The sequence below is a fragment of the Moschus berezovskii genome, chromosome 21 (assembly GCF_049115385.1).
Source record: "Moschus berezovskii isolate FMDL1 chromosome 21, NW_MosBer_1.0, whole genome shotgun sequence".
NCBI lineage: Eukaryota > Metazoa > Chordata > Mammalia > Artiodactyla > Moschidae > Moschus > Moschus berezovskii.
In genome coordinates, this window is record NC_142480.1 from 42,228,670 (window position 1) to 42,251,232 (window position 22,563).

At 43.4% G+C, this 22,563-nt stretch overlaps 1 long non-coding RNA gene across 1 annotated transcript in view; it reads right to left on the reverse strand.

The window, feature by feature from the left end:
• Nucleotides 1-3,715: 3,715 nt before the first annotated feature.
• Nucleotides 3,716-22,563, reverse strand: part of LOC148774543 (uncharacterized) — a 55,977-nt gene continuing 37,129 nt past the window's right edge. Inside the window, exons 2-4 of the long non-coding RNA XR_016035640.1 lie at nt 21,319-21,478; nt 7,176-7,375; nt 3,716-3,961 (exon numbers count right to left, since the gene is read on the reverse strand). This is a non-coding gene — a long non-coding RNA (uncharacterized LOC148774543). The remainder of the gene's footprint in view (nt 3,962-7,175; nt 7,376-21,318; nt 21,479-22,563) is intronic.

Consider the following 22,563-nt stretch of genomic DNA (forward strand, 5'->3'; position numbering starts at 1 on the left):
AAAAAACCCAACCCCATACCCTATGTGGCTTCAGAAAAGCAGCTCAATTCTACTGAGATTTATGTGCGGGACCCAAGACAGTGTAGCTCCAGGACCTAGTGCAGTGCCCTCTGGGGAGCAGCCCTCCTGGGGCCCCAACACTCCAGCCAGCAGTGGGCAGAGCCAGGCAACAAACCCACTGTGTGACGTGTGAGTCCAGCCATGGCGGTCACCTGGAGGGGCTGCCATCCTGTGGAGGCCGGTGCACCTGAGCTTGACCATCTGGACGCAGCCTCAGACCCCAGCCCATGCAGCTGGGGAAGGAGACAGAACGTGCCAGACAGATCCCAGCCCAGGTCCCCCGTGCTGGCCACACCACTTCTGACACCCCTGCAGGCAGGACCCAGCTGTCCCCTTGGCTGGACACACTGGGCACAGACTCAGATGGCCTCGAGGCCAGTGCCCGGCACATGCAGGTGTGTCCTGTGCACACCAGAGCCTGCTCTCCTGCAGGCACAGCCAGGAGGAGCAGAACAGCACTTGGCCGTTGATCAACTGCTTCCTCTTTCTGCATAAACATCCCTGTCAGATGTACACTGCCATCATGCCCATTTCACAGACAGGAAGGAGGGGAGACTGAGGCCCAGAAAGGTGGGGACTCCCAGGGGGCGCCAGAGTGAGCGGGAAGACAAGTCAGGATCTGTCTCTGCCTCGGGCCCCCCTTGTCCTCGCTCTGTCACCAGCCCTCAACCCCTGCTGCTACCTGCCCTTGCTCATCATCACCAGATCCCCAACCTGCCCCCGCCCAGGTCCCTCTCTGCTTCACTTTCACTCCCCTTAGCGTCCACAGCCCACCTGCCCAAGGGCTCTGTGAACACTGGCCACTCCCACCCTCTCTTTGCATACTGACTCTCATCCCCGGGGGCTGAGCTGTGAAGAGGAACTCATTGGCTCCTGGCGTGCTGGGCCATGGGTGTGATTACCTTGTGCCAGGAGCTGCCTGGGACTGAGGTGGCCTGTATGCTGACCCGGCCACCCACTGCATCCACACAGTCCCAGGACCAGCCGGGGAGGCTCTGCTCCTATGCATGTGTGACCCCATGGACTGGAGCCTACCAGGTCCCTCTGTCTGCAGGTTTCTCCGGGCAAGAATACTATAGTGGATTTCCGTTCCCTCCTCCATCTTCCTGATCCAAGGATCAAACCTGAGTCTCTTGCATCTCCTGCAATGGCAGGTGGATTCTTTACCTACACTAGTCATCTAGAAAGCATTTACTTAAATATGGATGTACATGTGGTTTTTCCAGGTTCTTTTCACATTTAGTTTATTATGGAGGGCTGCACAGGATCCCTTGTGCTATACAGTGGGTCCTTTTTTATTATAATTTTATAAATAGTAGGCAGTGTATGTTAATCAGAACCAGCTAATTTCTCCCTGCTCCCCCATCATTTTTCCTAAGTCTGTTAGGAAAGCCTGTTTCTGTTTCTGGGAGCATGTTTCTGTTTAGGAAATTTGATTTATATCTATTTTTAGATTCTATCTAGAGGTGACAGCATCCTTGCCTCTCCTTCTCTTACTTCACTTAGTATCATCTCTCTAATATGTTCCTGTGGCTGGAAACGGCACACTTTCATCTTATTCATGGCTGAGTAATACTGTATTGTGCACACGTACCCCATTTTCTTTATCCACTCATCAGTCTTTCTACTCTTAGGTTGCTTCCGTATCTTAGCTAGTGTACACTGCTGCCATGATGGCTGGGGTGCAGGTGTCTTAAAATTTTGGTTTTCTCTGAATCTATGCCTAGGTGTGAGATTGCTGGGTCACACGGCACTTCATGTTTAATTTTTCAAAGAACCTTGGTATTGTTCTCCCTAGTGGATGTAAATTCCCACCAACAGTGTAGGATTCACTTCTCTTCACACCATTTCCAGCATTTATTGTTGTAGATTTTTTGAGATGGCCATTCTGACTGGTGTGAGGTGACACTTCATTGTACTTTTGACTTACCTTCCTCTAACAATTAGTGTTACTGAGTATCTTTTCATGTTTTATGGCCTTTTTGAGATGGCTGGATGGCATCACCGACTCGATGGACATGAGTTTGGGTGAACTCCGGGAGTTGGTGATGGACAGGGAGGCCTGGCGTGCTGCAATTCACGGGGTCGCAAAGAGTCAGACACGACTGAGTGACTGAAGTGAACTGATGCCTTCTTCGGAGAAATCTTTGACTCATTTTTTAAATTGGGTTATTTAAAGAAAAAAATATATTGACCTGCACTAGCTGTTCGTGTGTTTTGGAGATGAATTCCCTGTGGGTATCTTTGTTTGCAAATGTTTTTTCCCGTTAGGAGGGTTGTCTTTCTCTTTCAATTATGATCTTTCTGTGCAAACGGTTTTAAGGTTAATTGGGTCCCAAGTTTATTGCATTCAGAATTTGCTATTTTTATCAAAGCATGTTCTGCTTGTTTTTGAGTTTCATGGTATCCATTTTTCCATTTAGATCTTTAATTTGGAGTATATTTTTGTGTATGGTGTTATGAAGTATTCTAATTTTATTCTCGTTTTCCTCCTAGAAAGAACCTGCACACTATCCTCCACAGCGAGTTGAAAGTCACTCAGTTGTGTCCAACTCTTTGCGACCCTATGGACTATACAGTCCATGAAATTCTTCAGGCAGATTACTAGAGTGGGTAGCCTTCCCCTTCTCCAGGGGATCGTCCCAACCCAGGGATCGAACCCAGGTCTCCCACATTGCAGGCAGATTCTTTACCAACTGAGCTATCAGGGAAGTCCTCCACAGTAGCTGTTCCCAATTTCCATTCCAGGAATCAGTGTAGGAGAGTTCCCTTTTCTTCTTCCCCTCTCCAACATTGTTTGTAGTTTTTCAGTGGCCATTCTGACCCATGTGAGGTGATACCTTGTTGCAATCTTGAGTTGCATTTCTCTAATATTTAATAACGTTGACATCTTTTCATGTGATGTTTTTTAAAATGGTGTGAGCTCCATCTACCTCTTGACACTGACTCCTTGACCATCTGCCTTGTTTTGAACTCTTTTCTGCTGACCCCCACTAGGATGCTTCCAGAGCAGGTGTTTTTTTAACACAGCAGGGGGAGCCTTTTGGGCTGCCGTCTATGGGGTCGCAGAGTTGGACAAGACTGAAGTGACTTAGCAGCAGCAGCAGCAAAGGCCTTATAAGTACTAAGGGCCCATCAGCACAGGCTTAAGTTGTTTTGGAAAGTGCCCACAAGGTGGCAGCATTTCTTCATCCTCTTTTTTCTTGTAATTTGTTATTTTATATTGGAGTAGAGTTGATTTCTGATGTGTCAGTTTTAGGTGCACAGAAACTTGATTCAGTAATCTATAAACATCTATGCTTGTTCGGGTTTTTCTTTTTTCCCATATAGGTGATTACAGTGTGTTCAGTAGAGTTCACAGGGCTATTCTTCAGGCCCTTTTTGATCATCTATTTGATATGAATTAGTATATATGTCAGTTTCAAACTCTAAATTGATGCCTCCCCACTAACATTTTCTTATGAATTGGTTTCCTACATTTGAGCCTATTCTGTAAGTTAGTTCATCTGTATGAATATACAGCTTCCACCTGTAGTAATACAATATTTGTCTTTCTCTGACTGACCTCCTTCTGTTGCTGGCCAACACCTTGGCCTTCTCTGCCCACCGAAGCCGAATGAAAACCAGAGAGGCAGAATTTGGAAGAAATAGAGCGGTGGCTTTTATTCTCAGGCGGTGGAGAGGGGAACACAGTATGCTCCTAGGAGCCTCAAGAGCTGTGTCCCTGAGGCAGGTGCTCACAGTCAGGAGCAGTCAGGAGTCGGTGATGAGGAAACAAAGGTGATAAAATCTTGATTTCTTCCTCTTGCATCATTTCAAAGACAGTCATAAACTGGCATCAGTAACCCAGTAACTGCATCTGGCAGTCGGGTGGCTCTGAGGCCTTCTTTCTGACATGTAACTGTAAAGGTAAACATCAGATAGAGGATGTATTTAGCATAGAGTCAAGTGAAGTGTAGCTCCTGCAGAGTTAGGGGGCAGAAAAGCAAACTTAGTTATAGACATTCGGAAGCAGTAGCAGTTAAAGTAAAATAAACTAGTAATGTTCAAGCCTGCTCACTGTTCTTCTTTATCTTCTTTGCTCTCAGAGAAGTGAAAAAGAAAAACTCATTCCTCTTTTTTCCTTTTCACTGCAACAATTCCCCTGTCAGTTTATTCCCTCCTAATAGTGGAGGAAGGGAAATACATCATTCTTATCTGGCTGAGGACAAACTTCAGTTTTGCTCCGTTTGAAAATCACCAGCTATTCAGCCCAGGGACCATCTATCTCCTACTTCAAATTTTCCTTGAGACATGAACCCCAAGAAATCTTTATTGGGGTGATGAGGGACAGATGGTCAGTCTTCTGTAACTTCTTTAATGCTGACACGGGACTCATAGACCCTACCTAGTTGGGGTCATGGAGCTCTCACCCTGTTCTATTAAGGGGCCCCAGGGTGACTTTTGTGGTTATTCCCGCTGGATCTGTTTGGAGGAGTGGCTGTAATCTCTTTGGGGGCATGGGTTTTCTTTGCACATGATCTTTATCTTGATGTTAATATGTGTCATCTGGATAGACAAAACGAAACAGGCATTTAGAAAAGAAAAAAACAAAAACAAAACAGAGGCACAGATCAGTAAAAGTGTTACTGCAGCTAGGGATCAAAATAGAAGGAAGAACCAAGTCTTGCTTGATGACAATTCTGATTGTGGTCCAGGCAGAATCAGTGCTTGGGTCATCCTGTCCAAAGGAATGGAGCCATTTGGACTCAGAAGTAGTTGGAGAAATGACAACCTCAACATTAACAGACAAAATAGAAAAAACTAAGCTGAATCCTAATTTAGATTTAACACTTCAAGGAGACTTGTAGCCAGGTAGCCGGTTGTCTAGGTTTATTTAAGTAGGTCTTAACCTTTAAAGTGGCTATTGATCATTACACAAGCATTTTTTTCTGTGTAACATACGGTCCAGAGCAAGTTCTCATTCTGCACATGTAAGAGTTAAAAGAAGAGACCTTTAAAAAGTGGAGTGCTTCCCTGGTGGCTCAGACAGTAAAAGCGTCTGCCTGCAATGCAGGAGACCCGGGTATCAATCCCTGGGTCAGGAAGATCCCCTGGAGAAGGAAATGGCAATCCACTCCAGTATTCTTGCCTAGAAATTCCATGGAGGAGCCTGGTGGGCTGCAGTCCATGGGGTTGCAAAGAGTTGGACATGACTGAGAGACTTCACTTTCTTTTTCTTTCTTTAAAAAGTAAGGCTGTAGTTATCTGCTGCTTTTATTTTTCGAATGGCTGATGGTATCCTAAGTCAGAAAACTCAAGTTGTTAACAATACAAGGACTTGTCTGAAATCACACCATAGTGTCACCTAGTCAGTTCCATAACTACTCTATGTTGATTTTAACAATAATTTTTCCTTAAATAACCAAAGCGACTGTCACTCTCAATGATGTTAATGCTTCTCTAGGTACAAGAAGATGCAAGACTCAGGGCTTACAAAAAATCTCCTCCTGAAAGTATTTAACTATCTGAAGGCCTCTTCTGCCAATTTTTCCAGAGCACAGAGTGCCTCATTCCTAATTTCCACCCAGGAGGTATTGAAGGTCAGCAGCTTTAGTGGCCATGATTTAATTTCTGTAGAGATAGATGGCAAGTGCCAATTGGCTGAGCCCCTTCAGGTTCATGACCATGGTTTGAGGGCATTACATGACCATTTTGTCCCTTGGTGCTAGGAATGCTCATTCCCGTCTTATGAAGATTTTGTTGATAGGTCACTAAATGTGGTGTCACTGGACTAGGCCATAAAACAGGATTCAAAATTCTCTGGACTACCCTCGCTTCTGAATCTCTTGTGGTCCAGGAAAATATTCCCCTTTTGTTCTTTTCCCATATCTAGAGTTACACTGTTGCAATTACTGACCTTATATGGGACTGTATACTATCTTTTTATCAGTGACACAGTCGAATACTTGGTAACGTAAGGGACAACATGTTATGAAACAGGCAATACACCAAACAATATGAAACAAAATAGCTAGCAGTTAATAGTAAGGCCATAAATAAGAACTTAAGAACTTCCATTAGGTGTAGCCCAGTATATACCAAAGTCATCTGACTTAGTTTGTTCTGTACCAATCCTTATTTCTTAGGGAAACTATATATATTGGCATTGTCCATGAGGCACCCAGCCTGTTTTCTAGTATTACTAGACTGATTATCCTTAGTATGATTTAACTGTTCCCAGCATAGAGGAGGCTTTAAAATGTAAATTACCATAGCCTGATGTTAATAGCCTCATGGCTTCATTTAAATGCTTATTTATGAACCAGGTATTACAATATAAACTTACTAGTTTATAACCAGTTGGTATGCATCTTGTTCAGATGACCAAGGCCTGCTATGTGTAAGTCTGACTGACAGACCTTTACAGCATTTAGATTTAAGAGCCTCAGACAGTTTTCTGTGTCCAAGTTAGCTATGCTCGCTGCATGACAGGCCAGTGAATCTGAGAGATGAGGTGTTGAGGCAAGGAAGAGAATTAAATCCGAGAGCCAGCTAAGAAGAGGCTAGCACCTCAAAATAACCACCTTCTCAGAGCCTGGTTGCTAGGTTTTTTTATTGGGTGGGGGGAGGTAAAGAAACACAGTAAAGTGAAAAAGACCATTCAATGCTTGCAAATATGTTCCCTAGAATGGGAAGGTAGGGGAATGTGTTAAGTTTCACTTCTTTACAGTCCTTCACAGGTGGGTGGCTCAGGCTGCAGGCCATACATAATGCTTACAATAACAAAAAGGGTTAAAGTCACAGAAGCAGACCCAGTATAAATTTAAAATTAACCCTTCCAGGTTACAATTCCCCCTCTCAATGTCCATGTCACAATCTTGTGGGAGAAGGGGGGCCATTTTGCTTGCCAGATGGATCTTGCTGGGAGTGCCTGCCATTAGTGCTGGTGTTTTTAAAGGTCAAGACTAGTCTTCCTTTGTTCCTCTTGGAAAAGAAAGAGAAGTTTACACCTGCAAATTTAGAAATACTGAACTTCAAACATAAAAGGCAGCACCTCAAGCTAAGAAATTTAGCATCTTTCTATGCATGGGAAGATGCAAGATTCTGGGCTCATTAAATCATATTTTATATACCTTAAGTAACTGGGGCCTGTAATCCTGCATTCTCAGTTTCCTCTAGGTTCACCATAGGGAGTGGCTGGAGTGGCTGTAGCCGAATGAAGGCCAGGGGGCAGGCATTCCCCTTTCTCAGGGCTTGCTGACTCACACTGAAGGGTTGCAATCGCTCATTCCATGTCTCAGGTCTTTCCTTCTTGGTCATGAATGACCATTATCTGGAAAACATTTCATGATCAACTTTTGTCCCAAGGCACTGGAAGGTTCATCCCAATCAGTAAAAAAAATTCTTGATGTCACACCAGGTGTTAAGTTTTGGACCAGGCCCAATCAATAATTAAAATTTTCTGGATTCTAACTGTAATCCAAGAGACATCATCCCTTGCTGTTTCTTCCCATACCTAGAATCACACTATTACAATTATTTTCTCAAAATGTTTAGTCATATTAGTTTTGTTGGAGGCCTGATTTACACACTGGTTACTGTTAAGAGACAATCTTACAAATTAAACAGGATATAAGTCATACAGACAATGACACAGTACAGCATAGACACACAAAGCACATTCTGAAAACAAAGAACAAATTTCACTAATGATTGGTGTAACTAGTTATAATCCAGTTATAATTATTGAGTGACCAAAGGAGCCGTAACTGATTTAATGAGCTATCTGCAATTTCACTGTACTGACCACGCACGCTTATGCACGACTTAATCTCTGAGACAAGCATATGTTACTAGCACGATCAACCAGGTACAGAGAAAAAGACAGATGTTCCAAAAGGTATAATCTACCAAACTACTGCAAGTCATAATTAATTGAAGGAGTTTTACATACACCTGGAAAACACAGATTTAAACCAATAATTCTTTAAGATAGAAACCATATACAACCGTATTTAGCAGTTTACTCAGTTCTATGTAACTAATCCTTTTCGTTAACAGCTTTATGAAATCATCAGTTTTCTCAATAGAATTCTTCAATTACTTTTACTCAGTTCACTAGTATGTTCTAAAAGTCAGAAACTTGTAAAGTCCTTTTTATATGAAGAGGAAACATTTTGCAAAGACATTAGAGTAAAACCATAACTGTGTATATTAACAAAAGACTTAAGGAAGCAAGTTTAAATCTGATTACTGCTGTGACACACAACACCTTCATAACAAAAATTATGACTAATAATATTTTATCAGGACATAACAGATTCTTAGGAACTCCATACAATCTCTAGAATATCTGTACCATTTACCATAAAACTTATTATTATTTATTGGAAAACATTTCCTTTATAGTTTAACATACCAAATGAACTTGATTAATATCTCCCTTTGGGGTCCCTCAGGGGCCATTTGAAGCACCCCAAATATAGTTAGAGGTCAAAGGAACTTTATTATAATTTGATCTTGGAAGCCCTGTCAAAGGAATACCCAAACATTTTAAAATACAGCAGGGCCATAGGTTACTGTGAAACTTAGCCAAAGTGACAATAAAAGATCTCATAAGCAAATACAGATTATTTAAAATGTAAATAAATTTGAAATCTGTTATCAAAGGCAGTTTAGTATCTTCAGAAAACTTGTCTGTTTTAACAGAGAAAAACCGAATTTCCGTTTTACACCAGCTTAAAGGTTCATTTTCTGGAACACTCTTGCTTTCTCCATGATCTAGCGGATGTTGGCAATTTGATCTCTGGTGCCTCTGCCTTTTCTAAAACCTGCTTGAACATCTGGAAGTTCATGGTTCACATATTGTTGAAGCCTGGCTTGGAGAATTTTGAGCATGACTTTACTAGCGTGTGAGATGAGTGCAATTGTGTGGTAGTTTGGGCATTCTTTGGCATTGCCTTTCTTTGGGATTGGAATGAAGACTGACCTTTTCCAGTCCTGTGGCCACTGCTGAGTTTTCCAAATTTGCTGGCATATTGAGTGCAGCACTTTCACAGCTTTCAGGATTTGAAATAGCTTTCAGGATTTGAAATAGCTCAATTGGAATTTCACCACCTCCACTAGCTTTGTTCGTAGTGATGCTCTCTAAGGCCCACTTGACTTCACATTCCAAGATGTCTGGCTCTAGGTCAGTGATCACATTATTGTGACGATCTTGGTCGTGAAGATCTTTTTTGTACAGTTCTTCTGTGTATTCTTGCCACCTCTTCTTAATATCTTCTGCTTCTGTTAGGTCCATACCATTTCTGTCCTTCATCGAGCCCATCGTTGCATGAAATGTTCCCTTGATATCTCTAATTTTCTTGAAGAGATCTCTTGTTTTTCCTATTCTGTTGTTTTCCTCTATTTCTTTGCATTGATCACTGAGGAAGGTTGATTGCAGCATATTAAAAAGCAGAGACAGTACTTTGCCAACCAAGGTCCGTCTAGTCAAGGCTATGGTTTTTCCAGTGGTCATGTATGGATGTGAGAGTTGGACTGTGAAGAAAGCTGATCGCCGAAGAATTGATGCTTTTGAACTGTGGTGCTGAAAGAAGACTCTTGAGAGTCCCTTGGACTGCAAGGAGATCCAACCAGTCCATTCTAAAGGAGATCAGTCCTGGGTGTTCATTGGAAGGACTGATGCTAAAGCTGAAAGTCCAATACTTTGGCCACCTCATGCGAAGAGTTGACTCACTGGAAAAGACTCTGATGCTGGGAGGGATTGGGGGCAGAAGGAGAAGGAGACGACAGAGAATGAGATGGCTGGATGGCATCACCGACTCGATGGACGTGAGTTTGAGTGAACTCCGAGAGTTGGTGATGGACAGGGAGGCCTGGCGTGCTGTGATTCATGGGGTCGCAAAGAGTTGGACACGACTGAGGGATTGAACTGACTGAACTGAAAGGTTCATTTACTGAATTAATAACTTATTTTAGGCTTAGTCAATCCTGACTGATCACCTACAAATTCCTTTCTGGGGTCCATTTTCTACAAACCTTTCATCACTTATTTCAGCACCACTTTAAGTTTTAAGTTTTAGAATATCTGGAAAGACCCTAAAACATATTTCTAGAAGTTTTTTTTTAACATTTAAATTGGGCCTCCACCCACTTGTGGGTGTATCACTTAGCTTGCTGATGTGTTACAAAGAGTGCATTGAGGCTCAAGGTCTGTTGGAAACTGACTAGTCCACCATCCTGAACCTATTTGATTATATTCAGCCTGTGTAATGTCCTTGGATTATGTCCTTCTTTAAAAGATTGTGCCCCACCCCTTTTCTTCTGTTTCAATTTCCCCCTCAGATTTTATTCCCATATTCTCATGGGAAGCAAAGGGGTGAAGGGCTACCTCCTGTAATTGCTTTAAAGCTGACTGACCCCCAGAACTCTTCTCTAATGGGGGCCCGCCCTCGTGTCCATGGTGACGGCCTGTAAGACCTGTTAAGACCAGTAAACCAGAGGAAGAGGATAGTGAAGAGGCTTCCCAGGAGGAATGTATTGAAGGGGAAGGTACCATTCCTTCCAACCCTTCTAAGGAGGCACTCTCAAAAGCAGACTATAATTCCTTTAGGAATGGAGTTCCTTTATCCATCGTACCAAGAAAATCCCAAAGAAAATCATAACCCCACCTGAGCCAGATGATTCAGAAGGTGGGAGAAGAAAGAGAAGGCCAAAACACAGGTAACCATCTCCTTGACCCCGTCACTTGCCCATCTCCAGAGGGTAACCCTCTGCCCTTCTGCAGCTGGGCTGGGATTCAAAGTCTTCTCTTTAGCCAAGGAAAGAGGACAGGAAACAGAGATCATTAGCCTTTTGGTACAACAAAATCCAGAACCATTTGGGCTGGCTTGGTTTAGTATTTCAGCACATTTTATATCATCCTGGTCTTTCCCAGGTGGTGCTAGTGATAAAGAACCAGCCTGCCAATGCAGAAAACACAGGTTAGATCCCTAGGTCGAGAAGATCCAGCGGAGGAGAGCACGGCAACCCACTCTAGTATTCTTGCCTGCAGAATCCCATGGACAGAGATGAGCCTAGCAGTCTATAGGGCTGCAAAGAAACACAACTGAAGCCACTTAGCACACAAGGTCTTTCCTTTCAGTGGTTTCCAGAGAACATAAATTGCACTGTTCATCTGTGCGTAATCTCTTCATCTGGGTGCCTGGCACCCCAGGGTCCTTTTCTCCCTCTGCCTCCATTCCACATAGCTGGCCATGAATCTGAATAACTGCAAGTGTGAAAGTGGTAAGCATCTAACTCATCACTCACACCACTGGGCATCAGAGGATATTTTGGGCTGCAGCTTTCACTCAGAAGATGTCCTCACAATTTGTGCCCAGCCCCTAGATCTCGTTAGGCTGACTTATGACCTGGACTGAACCGCCTGGCTCAGTTACCAACAGCTGAGACATCACTGTTCCAATTACTCTCAGCGCTAGAGTGGGAACCTCCAGTTAGCCGACAGGGAAAAATAACAAAATCACCATCGCCCCCACCCCCTTCATAGATTTTATCAGCGATGCAACAAGACCAGGTTAAAACTGTGTTTTCAAGTCAGGTTTTGTGGGGGCTTCAGCAATTAAAAAAAGAAGAAAAATCAGTCATAAAAAATTAGTCATGTCCTCCTCCGTTTATCTCCAATGGCATCTGGGCAAGGAGTCCCCAAAGTACTAGGCCACTAGTGTGACCCCTTCCAAATGTCAGCTCCCCAAGCCGGAAACCCTCTTACTTGAGAGAACTGACAGAACAGAGAGCCAGGCTCTAGTTTTCAGAACAGATTTTGGAAGGGCCCCAACAGCCTCACGAACTTGGAATTGTCACAGTGGTAACTAAACAGCAGAACTGCGATAAGAACTGCCTGCCCTGTTCATCCCGCTCTCCAGTCAGGTCTGTTCCTTCCCTGAGCCAGCTACATTCCCACGGCTTGCTGCCAGCAGCCAGTCTAGCTCCACTAACCTCCCTCTCTCCATAGTGTGTTGGGCAGTCCAAATGTGTGGTCTCAAGGAGGTGGGGAAGGACGAAGTGTGGCCTGTGTGCTAAATAGACTGCTCTGTCTCTGGAACGATTCATGGACATGAGGAGGTTTCAGGTACAAGCTCCCTAATCAGTACTTTGAATCTGACCTTTTGGAGCAGGAGATGCAAAAGTAGACAGCAAAGGGAACCTTCCATAAAGGTCAGGGACAGGACAGAGGCAGAGGGGGCAGGATCCTTGCAGATGACAGGGGACTCATCCATGGAGATCCGGCATTCATCTTTCATGTACCTCATAGCTGCTACCAGTACACCTGGACGCTATGGAGTTGAAAGAAACTGAGGAAGAGGAGGAGCTGGAGCACAGGAAGGCCCTGCTTCAAAGGGAAACTCTCATCTGGGGAGTGTACAGCAGCTCGCCTGCATGCTGCACTTCAGGCAACAGGGCCAGAAAAAAAACCCCGAGTGTCCGGTGACGGTCCCTGCACAGGGTCTCCCAGGACAAGGGAACAAGAGCTGTAGCAGCACATAGTGGTGGCCACAGTCGAGGAAGCTAATGGGATGGTTTGGCAGTAGAGTCCAGGAAAAGCCGTGTATCCTGGGCCTTGCAAAAGGGTTTCTTGGCTCCTTTTGCATCTGTTCCAAAGCGCGCTTGTTTCTAGTTAATGACATCCAGCCAAGGGCTGTCTCACTTACAAGACACAAGCTCTCTATATTCCTAATCTTGCAACAACGCCAAACTCATGACCGACAACTAGTATGTTCAAACTACCGCACAATTGCACTATTTCACACACTAGAAATGTAATGCTCAAAATTCCACATCACTCCAGGTGCCATCTGCAGAATGTCACCTGGCTAAGAGATCCAGCAGCCATCGATCCCTGCTCACTGTCAGTGAAGACATCTGGACATCTGAAAGCCGGAGTCAGGCTCCCAAGCCTTAAGTATGCCAAACCAGCCTTGGTCACTCTGACCTGGGTAAAGTCCCACTAGCAAACATTACAGCCGGGGTGCTCCCCAAATACTCTATGATGCTGCCAACACTGTGGGTACAGGGGAGGGAGTGGAACCATTTATTTACCTCCTTCTATGTACTAACCCTGGTGATGTAAATTGCAGAAAGAATCCTAGCAGTCAACACATGTAATGGGGACATGGACAAGTAAACACACCAATTACAATACTAAACAGTAAAGACACTGGGGGAACGCATGTGATGGCATTCCTGTGTTGGTAATTGGGCAAAAGGTTGGGAAAGAGGTGATTGTGTCTCTGCGAATACCAACTCAGGGGGGACCCATGTTTCCACTGCAGAAGGCCAAGCCAGCAGAAGGCCAAAGCCCAAATCCTGGCAGGATCTGTGCCACCCTCTTTAACCCTGAGCCAGGCTATCTCCGCAACAGGAAAGAGTTGTTAAGTGGCTCGTGGACTGAATACACTTTGTCCTCCATGCTGGACTCTGGACACAGAGCAGCCGAGGTCCGAGCTCTCACTCTCTGCCCTGCCTCTGCACGCCTGCTGCAGCACACACCCCTGTGCTCCTTGCATCAGGCAGCAGGAGTGACTGCAGCAAGGAAGGCCAGCACTCAAGCTCTCCTGGAGAACCACCCCACCTCGGGTTTCCAAAGGGGCAAGCTCGCTCTGCTCGCCTAATGACAGGCCAGTGAATCCGAGAGACGAGGTGTTGAGGCAAGGCAAGGAAGAGACTTTAATTGGAGAGCTAGCAGACCGAGAAGATGGCAGGCTAGCGCCTCAAAATAACTGTCTTATTTAATACGTTGATGATGAGACATGTCTATATTATTATAATTAGATCAACAAATGTATATCAGGTACTAATTTAAGATTAAGTACTTCCCAGTTCACGTGAACCTGAAACTCCTTTAATTTCTCTTGTATTTAGAATTGTTTGGTTTATAAGCATTTATTACTGTTACTTAAGCCAATTAAACAGAGCTCTTTTTACAGATGAACCGCACCAATGTTATTCAAATATACATATATATAAAAACACACAAACAGTGAGGCCTCCAAACTGGCTTGTCCCGTAAAGGAAAAGCCCAGATTGAAGGGGGAAATGTTCCCAGTGTGTACACTGGGGCAACTTGCCCTCCAAAATCGAGACCCTCGGTTCTTAACACAAAAGGAAACAAAACAAGCAGACTGGCTGAACCAGCTATTAAATTGGGCAGACTCATCCTACAAAATAAATCGAATCCATCAACTCCAGAAGTTTGTCCGTTCCTCGTCTCAACTGCTAAGCACTAGGGGCGGCCAGTGCTGCTTCAAGTGTTATGCCCTGAGTCTGGTCCCCCCATACTGGTAGAATAAGACACTCGCAGCAATGCAAAAGCAAGAATGGGGTTTATTTCTAGCTCGAGCTAGGGCTCATGCCTCCTCCAGCGCAGTGGAGTGGGACAAGAGCCCCGAGCCCAGGTCACAGCAGTTTTTATAGTCTTAGATTACATAAGCACCTATTTTTGTTCAAAAGATCAAGCTGGCAGAAGCTCATTGGCCAGTTCATGTGCACGCAGAAGCTCATTGGCCAGTTCATGCGTGCACGGGGTTTTCCTGGGGGATTTCCCTTTTTCCTCTGATTGGCCCGATTTTTGGCGCCAGCGGGACTTTTCTAGGGAGGAGTTTCTTATTTTTGGCGCCAGCAGGATCTTCTTAGGGAGGAGTTTCTGTGAACTTAGCCTCCACCCTGTCTCCAGGAAATCGAAACTTAGGCCTAAGCAAGGTCTCAGGCCTATCCTGGCTACTCAGATGTTAGGGCTCCTAACATCTCCCTCCTTTTCTGTTGTTCAAACGGAGGAATCTTCCTCCGTGGATAGAGTTTGATCCAAGGATCGTTATACAGCCTTACTCAAAAACAATTCTAGGAATCTTTACTTAAAAACAACCTTATCTAAAATGGAGTAACTTTGGTTCTATGAGCAGCAAGCAAAGTACAGAAGCAAAAATGCATTACAGGAGCATTAAGTTCTACATTACGTTACAGCGTCTAATCTGAAATCACACCCATAATATCATTTTTCAGGATATCTGGGAAATAGTTATTTCCCAGGATGTCTGAACCATAGCTACTCTATTTTGACTTTTAATTGTAAAAAAAAAAAATTTTTTAATAGCCAAAGCAGATGTCACCATTAATGATTCAGTATTTTTCTAGGTATGAGAAGATGCAAGAATTGGAACTCATAAAACCTTTTTCTGAAAAGATCTGACTATCTGAAGGCCTGTTCTGCCAGTTTTTTCAGAGCACAGAGTGCCTCATTCCTGATTTTCACCCTGAACTTCTTTCAGGGGGTGTTGAAGGTCAGCAGCTTGCAATGGTCATGATGTAATCTTTGTAGAGGCAGCTGGCAAGTACCAACTTCCAGTCAGCAGGGTCCCTTCATAGCCACATATCTGACCCTGTGACACCATTTTATGGCCATTGTGTCCCGTGGTGCTGGGAAGGCTCATTCCCAGGTCTAGGAAAGCGATGGGCCACTCAGTGTGCTAAAACTGGCAGGCCTTGCAAGTAGCAAAAGTCTCTGGACCACTGTCTTACTAGCCTCCTGGTCCAGGAAAATATTCCCTCTTGTTGCTTTTTCTCATACCCAGAGTCACAGTATTACAATTATTGATCTCATATGGAACTGCATATCAGCATTATATCACAGGCTCAGTAAAACAAGTGACATAGAAAATAATATAGCCATAGCTAGCAGTTATTAGTAAAATAAGAATTATAAGTCAAGAACTTTTATTAGATAAAGCCTTATTTTTGGGCTCCAAAATCACTGCAGATGCTGATTGCAGCCATGAAATTAAAAGACGCTTGCTCCTTGGAAGGAAAGTTATGACCAACCTTGATAGTATATTAAAAAGCAGAGACATTACTTTGCCAACCAAGGTCCGTCTAGTCAAGGCAATGGTTTTTCCCGTGGTCATGTATGGATGTGAGAGTTGGACTGTGAAGAAAGCTGATCGCCGAAGAATCGATGCTTTTGAACTGTGGTGTTGGAGAAGACTCTTGAGAGTCCCTTATACTGCAAGGAGATCCAACCAGTCTATTCTAAAGGAGATCAATCCTGGATGTTCATTGGAGGGACTGATGCTAAAGCTGAAACTGCAATACTTTGGCCACCTCATGCGACGGGTTGACTCACTGGAAAAGACTCTGATGCTGGGAAAGGTTGGGGGCGGGAGGAGAAGGGGACGACGGAGAATGAGATGGCTGGATGGCATCGCTGACTCTGTGGACATGAGTTTGAGTGAACTCCGAGAGTTGGTGATGGACAGGGAGGCCTGGCGTGCTGTGATTCATGGGGTCGCGGAGAGTCGGACACGACTGAGCGACTGAACTGAACTGAACTGAACTGATACCCCAAGTCACCTGACTTCATTTGTTAAATGACTATAGCCTGGTGTTAATCTCCTGGTTGTACATTATGGAGCATCTGACCTTTATCTGAAGATTGGTTACTGAGATAAGCGTTAGAAACTAACCTAGAGTGTCCTTTTTAATAACTTAATTAAATCTTTTAGCAGTATCACGTAACAAGGAACTGTCTTAGCAGTGAGTCTTAGTAAACACTAGACCTTAATTAACAAAACTAGAAACTTAATTTAACAATTTACAAACTTAATATTCCATGATTTTTCATTATGGAGGCATTAACCCTGTAGCCAGGAAGGCTTTAACCCATCAAATAAAAAATGAGGTTTGTCAGGGAGCTGGGAAAAGCCAAGCAGCCATCTTGGATTTCCCATAGCCTTGACTCTTGATTTCCAGCTATTTTTTTAATTTTCCAATTTAGAAGCAGACTGTTGCCATGGTTTAAGGACATCAGGATGGCACAAGTCTAACAGAGTTTTTGTATAAGCAGAATGAGCTTTTACATGTCTACAAACCCGACAATTGGATTAATTTCTAAAACTAGCACAGGATCAGGCCTATGGTAGAAAAGCATTTGATTTATATGCAGAGGTCTAAGAAGTCAAGAAAACATTATAAATGATCATACGAGTCAGGTCCAGCATCTTGGGCAAGCTGTCTACCTCTGATGTTGTCATCTTCTCATCCTGGTGTAGTGTAGCTTCTTCTGAAAAAAGTCCTTCCATCCAGGTTGGAGACAGTCCCTTAAATTATGTCTTTTTCTAGTCCTGGTTGCAGGTCATGAGGCATCTGATCTTCATCCAAAGATAGATCACTGAGACAAGCTTCAGAAACAAACCTAGGGTGCTCTTCAAGAACTCAACCAAATCCTATATTATTATCACATAACAGCAAAGATCCATTCAGGAAATGAGTCTTAGTAGAAACAGACTTCCATTAACAAACTGGGATTTAACACTCATTGAAACATCATTTTTTCCCCAAAATTACTCTCATTTTTATCAAATATAACCAAATTAAGACTTGTTTACAAAATAGATCTGTTCTCAATAAACTTGACCTGATTATTTATATAACCATAGACTTTTTTTTTTTTTTTGCTTTGCTGAAACTTTTATGGAGTCTCAAACTTAACTTTAAAACCTTTCAGGGCTAGGAAAGTCATCTCAAAGGCTTATCACAGATTTTGCCTAACAGATGTGAGTGAATTCCTCCCTTTCTTAAGGTCTCCAAAGCTGAGATTTCTGTACCTGTTAGTGAGATAACCTTCTTAGTTTATCTGATAAACTTACTGGAAGCCTAAGAGTTTCCAGTCTCTGAAGGGGTCAGATAGAGAAAAATGTTAAATGCTTCAATTTGTCTATTAAATACCATTTTACCAAATTACTGTTAAGTCATAATTAGTTTGAGGGGAAGGCTTCCTAAAATCTGGAAAACACAGATTCAAACCAGTAATTTTTCAGAAACCATAAAAGTTATAAGCATATTTGCCAGTTCATTCGGTCCTTTTGTTAACCTTTGTACAGTCATCAAGTTTCTCACTAGAATCTTTTAATTTCTTACCCAGTTCAGAAACTTGTATTTATCCAAAAGTCCTTTTTATAAATCTTCTGGAAGAGGAAGCATTTTCACAAGAAACTTGGTTAGTGCTGTGACAACACTTTAAGATAGTAATCAGAATTACGGCCACATTTTACCTGAATATATCAGAATTTATATATAAATTGTTTCTAGGATATCTGTATTAGTAACATTTACCATACAATATACCCGAGACTTATTATTCACTTGACAGTACTTCCCATGTAATTTAACATGGAAGTTGAACCCAATTAGTGTAATATCTCCCTTTGGGATGTTTCAGGGGCCCTCTGAAGCATCCCAAAGTCAGCTAGAAGCCAAAAGTGCTTCATCAGATTGATTTAGGAAGTTTTGTCAACAAATATCAGAAAGGTTTAGAGCACTCGGTCAGATGGGATTATAGGTCACTGTGAAACAATAGCTATTCACTCAGCCATAGTAACAATATAGGATTTCAGAGGCAAATATAGAACAGACCACTTAAGAGGCAAATAAACTTAAATCTATTGTCAAATGAAGTTTAACATCTCAAGAAAACGTTTATTTATACACAAAACTCTTTCCTTGGGGTCCACTTTCCACAAAACCATTTTATCACTTTCTGTACCCATTTGTTCTCCCATTCTGGAACAGCCAACTGTAAGTCAGACCTACTACCTTTTTCCTTCATAAAGTGTAACTTCATTCTTCATACCTTCTTTACTGAACACACACATCTTACTTCCCTTAAGCAACCAAGAATTGACCTTTATATTAGCATTCTATAGATTGGTGAACATAAATACCACTGATAACTTAAAAAATTTTAGTGAACATCTCAGGGTGGCATCAAACATTATTTATTAATAGTCTAAAATCTTTTTTCTGTAAGTTAGTATTCAGTAGTGAATGTTTCAGAATCTTATTTTATTTGGAAATGACCTAGCTATTCAATAAACTTTTGTTACTTAATTTAGCACAACCTTAGAAATTCAGGTTACCAAAATCTAGAGAAACTGTTTTAGACAGACATTTTTAATCTTAATAGAGTTTATCTAAAAGCTCATGTCTCATTTATATTTCTTAGAAGTTTTTTTTTTTTCACTCAAGGTAATTTCTTTGTAGACAAACTTGTAACAGATATGATATTTAATTTATATTGAACCTAGGTGCAATGAAAATATTCTACTTAATGTTAATTACTCTAAGACATGTCTATATTAGATAGATCAACAAACATTAATATCAGGTATTTAATACTGAATATTTTCCAGTTTACTTGAACCAGGAATTTATTATTTAATTTAGAATTATTTGATTTGTAAGTGCTTACATCTTGGAATGTGAAGTCAAGTGGGCCTTAGAAAGCATTACTACGAACAAAGCTAGTGGTGGTGATGGAATTCCAGTTGAGCTATTTCAAGTCTTGAAAGATGATGCTGTGAAAGTGCTGCACTCAATATGCCAGCAGATTTGGAAAACTCAGCAGTGGCCACAGGACTGGAAGAGGTCAGTCTTCATTCCAATCCCAAAGAAAGGCAGTGCCAAAGAATGCTCAAACTACCGCACAATTGCACTCATCTCACACGCTAGTAAAGTCATGCTCAAAATTCTCCAAGCCAGGCTTCAGCAGTATGTAAACCGTGAACTCCCAGATGTTCAAGCAGGTTTTAGAAAAGGCAGAGGCACCAGAGATCAAATTGCCAACATCCGCTGGATCATGGAGAAAGCAAGAGAGTTTCAGAAAAACATCTATTTCTGCTTCATTGACTATGCCAAAGCCTTTGACTGTGTGGATCACAATAAACTGTGGAACATTCTGAAAGAGATGGGAATCCCAGACCACCTGACCTGCCTCTTGAGAAACCTGTATGCAGGTCAGGAAGCAACAGTTAGAACCGGTCATGGAACAACAGACTGGTTCCAAATAGGAAAAGGAGTGCGTCAAGGTTGTATATTGTCACCTTGCTTATTTAACTTATATGCAGAGTGCATCATGAGGAACGCTGGGCTGGAAGAAGCACAAGCTGGAATCAAGATTGCTGGGAGAAATATCAATAACCTCAGATATGCAGATGACACCACCCTTATGGCAGAAAGTGAAGAGGAACTCAAAAGCCTCTTGATGAAAGTGAAAGAGGAGAGTGAAAAGGTTGGCTTGAAGCTCAACATTCAGAAAACAAAGATCATGGCATCTGGTCCCATCACTTCATGGGAAATAGATGGAAAAACAGTGGAAACAGTGTCAGACTTTGTTTTTTTGGGCTCCAAAATCACTGCAGATGCTGATTGCAGCCATGAAATTAAAAGACGCTTGCTCCTTGGAAGGAAAGTTATGACCAACCTTGATAGTATATTAAAAAGCAGAGACATTACTTTGCCGACCAAGGTCCGTCTAGTCAAGGCAATGGTTTTTCCCGTGGTCATGTATGGATGTGAGAGTTGGACTGTGAAGAAAGCTGATCGCCGAAGAATCGATGCTTTTGAACTGTGGTGTTGGAGAAGACTCTTGAGAGTCCCTTATACTGCAAGGAGATCCAACCAGTCCATTCTAAAGGAGATCAATCCTGGATGTTCATTGGAGGGACTGATGCTAAAGCTGAAACTCCAATACTTTGGCCACCTCATGAGACGAGTTGACTCACTGGAAAAGACTCTGATGCTGGGAAAGATTGGGGGCGGGAGGAGAAGGGGACGACGGAGAATGAGATGGCTGGATGGCATCACCGACTCTGTGGACATGAGTTTGAGTGTACTCCGGGAGTTGGTGATGGACAGGGAGGCCTGGCGTGCTGTGATTCATGGGGTCGCGGAGAGTCGGACACGACTGAGCGACTGAACTGAACTGAACTGAACTGACCCTTTTTTAAGCCAATTAAATAGAGCTCATTTACAAATTAACTTCAAAAATATTACTCAAAGACATACCAAGACATATTAAGACAGACACAGTGCGAGTCTTTAGTCATGAATTAGATATTACAATATAAAATTTACTAGTTTATAAAAACAGTTGGACCGATTCTATAGGAGGTCGGCATAAACAATAAAAGGGCATAAGGAAGGAGAGTTACCCAGTCCCCGCCAGTCTCTATTGCCAATTTTGCCAATGTTTCTTTTGGGGTCCGATTCATCCTTTTTACTTGACCCGAGCTCTGGGGATTGTATTCGCAGCGTAATTTTCATTTAATCTCCATAGCCAAAACCAATCCCTGAACAACTTTATCTTAGCCAAATTCCTTGGTCTCCGGGCAGCTGCTCGGAGGCCTGACATAAGAGTCTGGTGGTACACTCGGAGATGCTTCCTACCTTCTGCGCGCTCGAAGTCCCACTGGGGCCGGGTCAATGAAAATCCCTCATCAATTAGGTTCGGCTGCATGGTGTGCCTCCCATCCACACCCGGGACATGTTTCCGAGCTTCCGATAGAATCCGCTCCAGTTCTTCCGTGGTGAAGAGCACCTGTAACAGCTACTGACAGTCATCCCAGGTGGGATTATGGGTGAAAAGGATAGAAACAAAAGGCTTTATCCATGCTGGTGGGTTTTCCACCAGATCTTGCCAGACCAGGATATAGGGCATCTGGTACAGGTGGCCGGAAGGGCTGGGCGTGAGAACCTTCCCCCAACAGCCCGGATGGTGGGCAGGCTGAAGGTTCCCTCTCTCGGCCACCCGACATGAAAAGTGGGCCACTCCGAGGAGCAGAGCTTCACCAGGTTATTCCTCTTCACTAGCAGAGATAAGTCTCGCACCCTAGATTTAAAGTCAGAGAAATGATCCATCATGAGGGAGAGCGGGGTAGAGTTTCCTTGACCCAGGACCACAGAATAGATTTCGGGAGAGAAAAGACACAGGAGAGAGACAGAGACGATGCCGGCACACACGATAACACGACAAACGGAGGACAGACAAACGTCGGCCGAAAACACACTACTAGGTCTCTGAGACCTCTGAGGCTTCCTGCAGTTTAAAGTAACCTTACCGAAGGGCGTCCACTGCCCACCAGATTCCGGATCGGGAGAGACCTCCTCTCTCCCACAGAGCCAGCTGCCTTCCAGCGCGAACGCTGGGCCTCGGCCTTACGCTGGCTACGGCGATCAATTTGCCCCTGATCAGACCTGGCACCGGTGCTGTTATCAGCCCTCCTCCGGGCTGATGAACTCCTTCTTCCGAGAGAGTGTTATTCTCCCCAGTCAGAGGTATCCCGGACGAGCCCCCAAATGTTATGCCCTGAGTCCGGTCCCCCCATACTGGTAGAATAAGACACTCGCAGCAATGCAAAAGCAAGAATGGGGTTTATTTCTAGCTCGAGCTAGGGCTCATGCCTCCTCCAGCGCAGTGGAGTGGGACAAGAGCCCAGGTCACAGCGGTTTTTATAGTCTTAGATTACATAAGCACCTATTTTTGTTCAAAAGATCAAGCTGGCAGAAGCTCATTGGCCAGTTCATGTGCGCGCAGAAGCTCATTGGCCAGTTCATGCGCGCGCGGGGTTTTTCTGGGGGACTCTGATCGGCAGGATTTTTGGCGCCAGTGGGACTTTTCTAGGGAGGAGTTTC